This window comes from Pteropus vampyrus, unplaced genomic scaffold, assembly GCF_000151845.1.
Source record: "Pteropus vampyrus isolate Shadow unplaced genomic scaffold, Pvam_2.0 Scaffold2, whole genome shotgun sequence".
NCBI lineage: Eukaryota > Metazoa > Chordata > Mammalia > Chiroptera > Pteropodidae > Pteropus > Pteropus vampyrus.
This window is the reverse complement of record NW_011888783.1, coordinates 16,130,716-16,138,987: the sequence shown is the minus strand read 5'-3', so window position 1 is coordinate 16,138,987 and position 8,272 is coordinate 16,130,716. Positions and strand designations below refer to the sequence as shown.

At 43.3% G+C, this 8,272-nt stretch overlaps 1 long non-coding RNA gene across 1 annotated transcript; it reads right to left on the bottom strand.

Annotated features, from left to right (window-relative positions):
• Positions 1-4,140: 4,140 nt before the first annotated feature.
• On the bottom strand, positions 4,141-8,255 carry LOC111738273. The gene is made up of 3 exons (XR_002779789.1): positions 7,237-8,255; positions 6,995-7,150; positions 4,141-4,337 (listed from the first exon to the last, which is right to left on the bottom strand). It is a non-coding gene; the product is annotated as an uncharacterized LOC111738273 (long non-coding RNA).
• Between the last annotated feature and the right edge of the window lie 17 nt (positions 8,256-8,272).

Sequence of the window (8,272 nt, the reverse complement as noted above, 5' to 3'; positions counted from 1 at the left end):
CAGGGCTGCTCTCCCCTCAGCCGAGACCCAGGTTTGGTCACCAGCTCTGGGCTCCAGTTTCTCTCCTGCTTCCAGCAGCTGGGCTAAGTCCCAGAATGGCATAGGCTTGGCACAGGGTCCCTGGTATTGGTGGCTCAGGCAAGGGGCTAATGGGCAGGAGAGAGTTGGGGGGCAAAAACAGGCACGTGGGCAGGATGGTGTCCTCTGTGTGCAAACAGGCCTGCAGACTCTCAAGGGGCAAGCCCTGTTTCTTTGCCTTCACTAAAACTTCTCCATGTGCATCTTTCCTTGTTGTTGTATTGGTTCTTTTGCTTTTGGCAGACCAGCTCCCTGCTTAGGCAGCCTTGGGCTTGGAGTCCTCTAGAGCAAGAGTTCCCGACCCCCAGGCCATGGACTGGTACTGGTCCGTGGCCTGTTAGGAACCCGGCTGCACAGCGGGCGGTGAGTGTCTGGCGAGCAAGAGAAGCTTCATCTGTATTTGCAGCCGCTCCCCAGCACTAGCATCACTATCTCAGCTCTGCCGCAGGCAGAGCATCCGGCATTAGATTCTCATAGGAGCACGTCCTTGATGCCTAAAGTTTGGGGGACCACTGCTCTAGGGGAGGATCTCCATCCTTGGCCAATTAGATCCCAATTCCACTGGCTTTGCAGTTAACAACCAGGAACCGAGCTCAGGAATGAGCGCCCCTCTGCCAATTTCCCAGTTTGTAGGAAGCTTGGGTCTCTTCTCCTTCCTCCTCAATTTAAACCAGAGCGGGGTGGAGGTAGAGGTAGGTAGAGTGCTGGGGAAGAGGAGTGTTCTTCTCTCTCTTTTGGAGATGTCCTCCTGCTCCAGGGCCTTAGTAAGATCTGCAAAAGGGAGCTGTTTAAACCTGTCTCTGGCTCTGAGCTCTGGCGTCCAGCCCCATGAGGAACATTTTCTATCAGGTGTCCTTGGCCCCCTCGAAGTCAGCTTCCTGCTCCAGCCAGCCCCCTAACACACTCTCCTACATACCCTGGCCCTCCCCCAGGACCTCTGGTGGGCCTGGATTCCTGCCACTTAGAACCCTTCGGTTTACCCACATCTGTCCCATATCTGTCTCTTCATGACCACCAACCTTTCCTTCCCTCTGCCCAACTTCCACTCCAGCCAAACTGCTCACCTTTGTCCCTAGATGAGACTTCCAAAGGCACCCCTCCTCCCAAATCTACTTACACACCTATATTGAAACCTCATTGTCTACAGAAAGAGCCCAAGCTCCTGTCCTGGCATTCAGAGACAACAGGGCCCAGCCCAGACCCATCGAGGGCTTCCCAGGGCCTGGCTCCTACCCTGGGAAGGCGGAGGTCCATGGAATGATTTTGGGTGAAATGAGGAGGAAGCATCAAAAAATGAGATGACTGAATGAGAAAGTGAGTCTCATTTTTATTCTCCCTTAGATCTCAGTGTCAAGGAGAAAGTCTGGTTTGGTGCTAGTCTGCTTTTTTTTTTTTTTTTTAATAAACTTTTAACTTTAGAATAGTTTTAGATTTGCTGAAAAGTTGCAAGAATATCCCATAAAGTTTCTGTACGCCCTGCACCCAGTTCCCCACCGTTAACATTGTCAACGGAGGCTGCGACCACCTTGCTGTGACTCTCCTTTCCAGTAAGAGCTGTTCAGTAGCCACAGCAGGAAGGGTGGGCTGGACTCTCATCACATTGCTTCTTTTGCGATGAATATATTTACTGTTACTTTCTATTTCCAGCAAGTTATTCTACTCATCCACATTCTAAAATTCAAAAAAATTAAAAATTAAAAAAAAAAAACTCTGAAAAATGATAGGTTTTTTTGTAAGTTTAGAGCCAAGGCTGATTTGAGGCAAGCTATGTATAGTCTTTATCTTACTTTGTGTAAATATTCATGCATTTCTTTGCAGAAATATGCATCGATTCTTTTCCCCTCTAGGGGTGCTAACTAATGTTGGGTATTTGCACTATATTACCTTTCGAAATCAGAAAACAATCTGAATTCCAAAATATATCTGGCATTGTGAGCTTACCATTTATGGCTGTAATACAAAATTCCTTTTAAAAATAAATTTATGAAAAAGGGTAAGTCATTTAAAGAGAAACAGTAAGCAAATCGTAAGTACAGATTACCTATATTTTTAACTTTTTCCCACCCTTCACATAAATACATAACTAGCACCGAAAAACAAAACAAAGAATCTGCAAGGCCTTCAGGATCCAGTCCAAACTCCTCAGCTGGTATTCATCTATGCTCTGACCCTACTCGCTCCTCCATCTCTCCTGTCCCCTGTCCCCCTTCCCAGCCATTCCTGTCTCCTCAACACACCAGACTTGCTCATGCCTCCGGAGTCACACAGTCTGCTCTACCTCCTTGAAATGTCTCCCCACTTCTTTCCCTGGCAAATTCCTAGCCTTTCTTTCAAACGTAGCACAGATGCCACTTCCTCCAGGAAGCCTTTCCTGGTTGCGCCGAGTCTTGATTAGGTGATCATCCTCTGCGGTCTGATGGTACACTACACACAGTATTGTGCATGCTGGGTAATTTGGGTCACTTAATTATACTCTGTAAGCTTATTCAGTGGAATTAGTAATAATAGCTGCTATTTATTGAACTCATGCCCTATTCCAAGTATATATTTACTTATGTAAATTCATTTCATCCTCACAAAAAGCCTGAGAGGTAGAAACTGTTTTGATCTCCATTTAACACAGGAAGAAATTGAGGCCCAGAAAGGTCAAGTTCCTTTCCCAGGGTCACAGTGGGCAGGGCAAGCTGAGATTTTTTTTCTTCTTGCTCCTCACTACAGAGCAGCTAGGGAAGTACCTACATCATGGGGCTACTGAGAGAACAAAGTGGGGATAACCCAGTCAAGTGCTGCGCATCGTCTTCACACTGCAGATGTGGCAGGCACTTATTCACTCCCGAGGCAAACTCAGATGAGGGGCTTGCAAGCTGCTGCTCTCTGCTGTTCCTCCTTGCTTTATCATCTCACTAGAATCTTCCTTTCTAAGCCCAGCAGGGTTGGGCCTGCCCACAGCTTTTTACTGTAATCAGTATATATTTACAATTTTGGCCTCTCCCTCTGAGCTAAGCAGAAAGAAATGTGCCGGACTCACATTTGTCTTTCATCTAGCACCCTGCACAGGGTCTGAAGCAAAAGAGTTTGGTAAACATGAGAAGAATCAATGATGAAATAAATGTATGCATGGATAAGTAAATGAATGGATGGGTGGATGGATGGATGGATGGATGGATGGATGGATGGATGGAAGGAAGGAATAACAAGGAATGGACATATTTTTTGTCCTTAGAATTACTAACAAGTTTGACATATCATTACTCAAGCAGAGTGAAAAATAACCTTATCCAGATAACACTCTTCTAACCAGATGTTCAGAGGCTGAATAAAAAAGAAAACAAGCCTTCACACTGCATCGCATTCTACATCTGCATTTTTAGTAAAATAATGTGGCAGCGATGTTCAACCCTGCAATTCTCACTTGAGACGGGAAGCAACAGAGGGAACAACTGGCATTCATGATAAAGTTAAGACATATTAACTGGCATTGACTAAATTTGATGGTTTAGTAACACTAATAAGTGAATCCGAAGTAAGATACTAGATGACAGTGACCAGCTATGGCGTGCGAGCGGGCTTTGAAAGATGCCAGGCCACGGAGGGCCAGATACGATGATCATCTCCCATTAGTTCTAGGAAAGTAGCTCTTTATGGAAAAATTACATAGACGACCAAATATGATCTAAGATAGTCTGTGTTTCAATGATGACGAAAGGATAAAATGTCATTGACATTTAATTTATTAGACTACTGACCCTGTTATCTTTTTTATTCTCTTCTAAATTTGGCAGGAGAAGGATAACGTATTCATTAACGAGTACAGTTTTTAAAGGTAAAAGTGCCTAATTATGGGATAAGAGGAAATTATTTTTCTGGAGAGTGCAGAACGGCCCATGAGTCCGGGAATGGCACCCTCAGACCCTGCTGTTTCATTTATAAGCTATTTATCTTTCCCCTTACACCTGGCGGAAACAATTAGCACTCGGTAATTTGTTGATTTTATCAGGTCTTAGGATTTGTTATCTTAGTTGCCACCAATAAAAATGCTATGTGAAATAAACAATTTAGAAATAGCCTGCTATTACATCATTTTTATTTAACTGGGTTTGAATTCATTTTAATCTGGTGAAGTCTTCACATTTTAGCGTCACTTCTAAATCAATGTATTAATTTTCCAAAGGATTTAAGATGCCACCAGAGCCCCATAATATCACAGGAGGGATCAGGATCCTTTTCAAGAGTGCCATTGGCCCCTCAGAAAGCAGTACCTGTAGGAACATAAGTGCAAAGGTGAAAATGCGATCTCGTTAGAAAGTGTTCAAAAGCCATCAAGAACAGTAACCTCCCCCCTCCCCTCCCACCCTCGGCAGCTCCTGGACTCAGTTATTCCCGGCTGACTGGATTCCCTTGGCTCCACCTTCCCTCCCCTATGGCACCTACGCTCCAGAAGGGCAGACTAGTCTGTCGGTGAAAGTGCTTCCCAACTGTGGACAGTGTGTCACCAGACTGTGAGCCCTGAGGCCATTCTGTGGCACCTCCTTGGCACCCAGCAGGCTCCTCCACACACCACCTGGGAAGCCAATTGCAGTTTCCCTGAACTGTGATGTGATGGACTAAAAGGTATTTTTAGGTATGAGTTTGTTCACCCCCATCTCTCCCAATTCCATACTTTCTTCCCCCTTTAAGCAGATAGAGGGGATGTGCTCATTGCCTTAGGAGAAGTCTCTCTGTTAGGACAGAAAACAAAATAGCCAGACTTTTTGGCTTTTGTTATTCAAAACCTAAATTCTTAGGAGAATTCAGCTGATTCTCAAGCAAACACTGGATGAACAGAGAGGGATTTCTTCCGGCCTGTAAAGTTTTTGAGATGGGGAAGAGAAAGGGAAGGGAGGGGGGAAGGAGAGGAGGAGAGGGAGGAGGGGGAGGGAGGCAGAGGAGGAGGGAGGAGGAAGAGGAATGAAGCAAGGGAAGGAGGAGATCTGGAAGAGAAGGGGAAGGAGGGAGGAAGCCCGTATCAGTGTGCGGGTCAGCAGAGCTCGGGGAAGAGGCAAAGGAGATGGTCTGCAAGGCCGCCTAGACAGAGGGTTTCAACTCAGAAGTTTTCAGGAGCAGGCAGAGCAGGTGCAACAGGCCTGAGAGGCCACAGGAAATGGTGCAGACAGAGGAGCTGGAGAGAGGGAGCAACCCGCCTAAAGGACAAGGATTCCTTCAACCCAGTGTGTTACAGAAGGGCTAGCCCAGACTGTAGACCTGGCAGGGCCGTGTAGGCAGGGATTTGGAGCATCTGAGCAGTGCTTGGGTAGACCAATGAGTAAGAACCAGAATCAGAAGCACACTCCGTCTGCCACCTGGAACTGGGGCATGATTCAGGGTGGCGGGTGGTGAGAGAGTCCAGGAAGGAGGCAGGTTATGTTTTGTTTTCCCTTCCCCCATTAATCTGAAAGAAAGGGACTCAGAACCGGAAATTAAACAGCTTCTTGTATCCTTGAGTCTGTGGACTAAGATTTATACCCATGCCATATGTTCGGGAAATGCTAATTTTGTAAAGTTAAATGCACTTCCTTATTGCAGGACTTCTCAGAAATTTTAATATGCTAAAAGATTACATCTGGAGCTCAGAGAAAGTAATTCAGTAGGGCACTTGTGTGCTGGTAAATGATCAATAACAGACTCAAAGATCAAATCAGGGATTAAAAACCCTGATTTGTAGTGTTCGCCAATTTCCATGGTGTAAACACTGTGCAGGGCCATTCTGGCTCCGTCCCCTGGAAGATGAGGTCTTTTGTCATACTTCTACAACTCTCTGACCCCAAGCCTTCTGCCTTTATTCCCCACGGAGGGGTGGCAATCTACAAAGCTCTCCAAAATAAACTTCTTGCGTGTACATCTCTGCCTTGGAGATATTTCCTATGTAAACTGACCTAAGACTTGTCCATTTATACATGTACCACCAGTTATAGTTAAAATAACCAGTTTCCTGATTCATTATAGTATTTCTGCATAGTTGGATTCTTTTAAGTGATTATACCTATGCCAAGATCTATGATCTATGAGGCCTAACATAAAGAACGAGTAAAAGACAGGGTCCCCATGATAGTGAACCTCCAGGGTGGCTACACATGATTCTTGCCTTGTAGAGGGCGAGTCTATGTGACCAACAGGAAATTTGGGAACAAGCGTCTGACTTCCAAGGCTAGGTCATAAAAGACACTGTGGCTTTCACCTGGCTCTTTCTTGGATCACTCACTCTGGGGGAAGCCAGTTGCCGTGTCATGAAGATTCTTAAGTAGGTCTATGGAGAAGTATACTTGGTGAGAAAGTGTGGAGTATCAATTTGTCAGCCATGAGAGTGCATCATCTGAGAAGCAGATCTTCCAGCTCTACTCAAGACTTTATTTAGATGACTACAGCCCAGCTAAGATACTCCCAAATTTCTGACCTGTAGAAATTGTCAGATAATAAATGTTTACTGTTATTAAGCTGCTAAATTTGGGGATGATTTGTTATGTAGAAATTTATAACTAACAGAGTACCTAATCTATAGGAGTTTTACAACTTAGCAGGAGAGCAAAGATGGATATAGCTATATATAAATAGGTGAAACAAGCCAGTATATGTTTAATTAGATACCGATTGTTATAAGTTCCGAGAAATGGGGAAGAAGGAAGGAAGAGGTTGAAAAACAAGAAGCCCCATTTGGGAAGCTTTCGAGAGGTCAATTTTGAAAGAAAAGATCTGAAGAAAGGCAGGACCACGTTTTAGAATCTCTCCTTTTCTGGAGAAATAAAATTCCTGAGATTACCCAAATGTTCTTTGTAAAATGTTAGATTCACTTGAAAATCAGGAATGTATCTTTAGAACAATATAGAAGTCAACCTGCTTTTAGTAAAGTAATCCAGCCTTATAAAAAGTGCAAAAAACTTACCAATGCACATCAAAGTTGTTACCAGTTTGCTACCTACCACCACTTATGTTGGGTGAGGAATAACAGAACATTTATTTATTGGGTTGGTTTAAGTTAAAGAATCAAGAAATTCAGTTCTTGGTGGGTTGGTTTCCACGCTGGAGAAATGGATATAAGCTGAAATGAAGGGAATGATTTCTATTTAGTTGAGAGGAATAAACAAACAAACAAAAGCCCTTCAATCAATGAGAGAAAATTAGTACCTCTTTCCAGCCTATTGTTTTTCATTTTGCTTTGCTTTTTTAGGAAGTTTAAAATCGTAGTGGGAGTCATGATGGTGTGGAATGCTCGCTGGGAAAGCATCCTGGTATCTTTCATTTTGCCCAATTCTCATTCAAGGCATCAGTTTCAAATGACATAAGAAGTTTGCTTAAATCGAATAGAAAATTAAAGCTCATCAATTAAGCAGCTAGAAGAAAAAGTACTATAAAGTAAATGAATATATAAAAAAGATATTCAACTTCATAATGATTAAACAAATGCAAACTAAACTACAGAGAGGTACAATTTTTAAAACCTTATTAGACTGCTAAAGACTAAAAAGTTTGATAATGCTCAGTAATCGAGAGTAAGGAGAGTCAAGCATCTCACAGGCAAGGGGTAGGAATGTAAACTGATACAATTCTAGAGAGCAATTTGACATCTAGCAAAATGTTAAATGTACAGACCCTTGGACACAGCGATTCCCTTCCCGGGGAGTTTATTCTAAATGTGAATGAATATCCATTGCAGCTCTGTTAGAAGTAATGGGAAAATTAGAAATAGCCATGCACATAGTAGAGGGCTGGCTAAATAAACAAACAAATAAATGGTAACAAACACATGGAGTGGTTGCTGATTTTGTGTCAACTAAGAGCTCTACGTATGTGAAGTCATGTGATCTGACAAGACCTGAGACTTGAATCTCTTCTTATGATGGTACAGCCATCCAAACACCATCCAGCTATCCAAAAGCACAGGGGTAGGTCCAAGACCTCTCATGGAATAGAAAGGATGAAAGGAAGTTTCAGAGCAGGCTACAGAGCAGTCTCATTTATGATGAAAAATAATAGTGTATATATGTTTAAATTTGTGCAGAAAATGTCTAGAAAGATAAACCAGAAAGAAATAGTTAACAGTGGGATCCTCTGGAGAACTGGGACTGGGAAAGCCAGAGAAGGGAGAAGAGCTTTCCATTATTTTACTGAATACTTTCTTTACTTTAAAATTTTATCTCTATCATCTATCTATCTATCTATC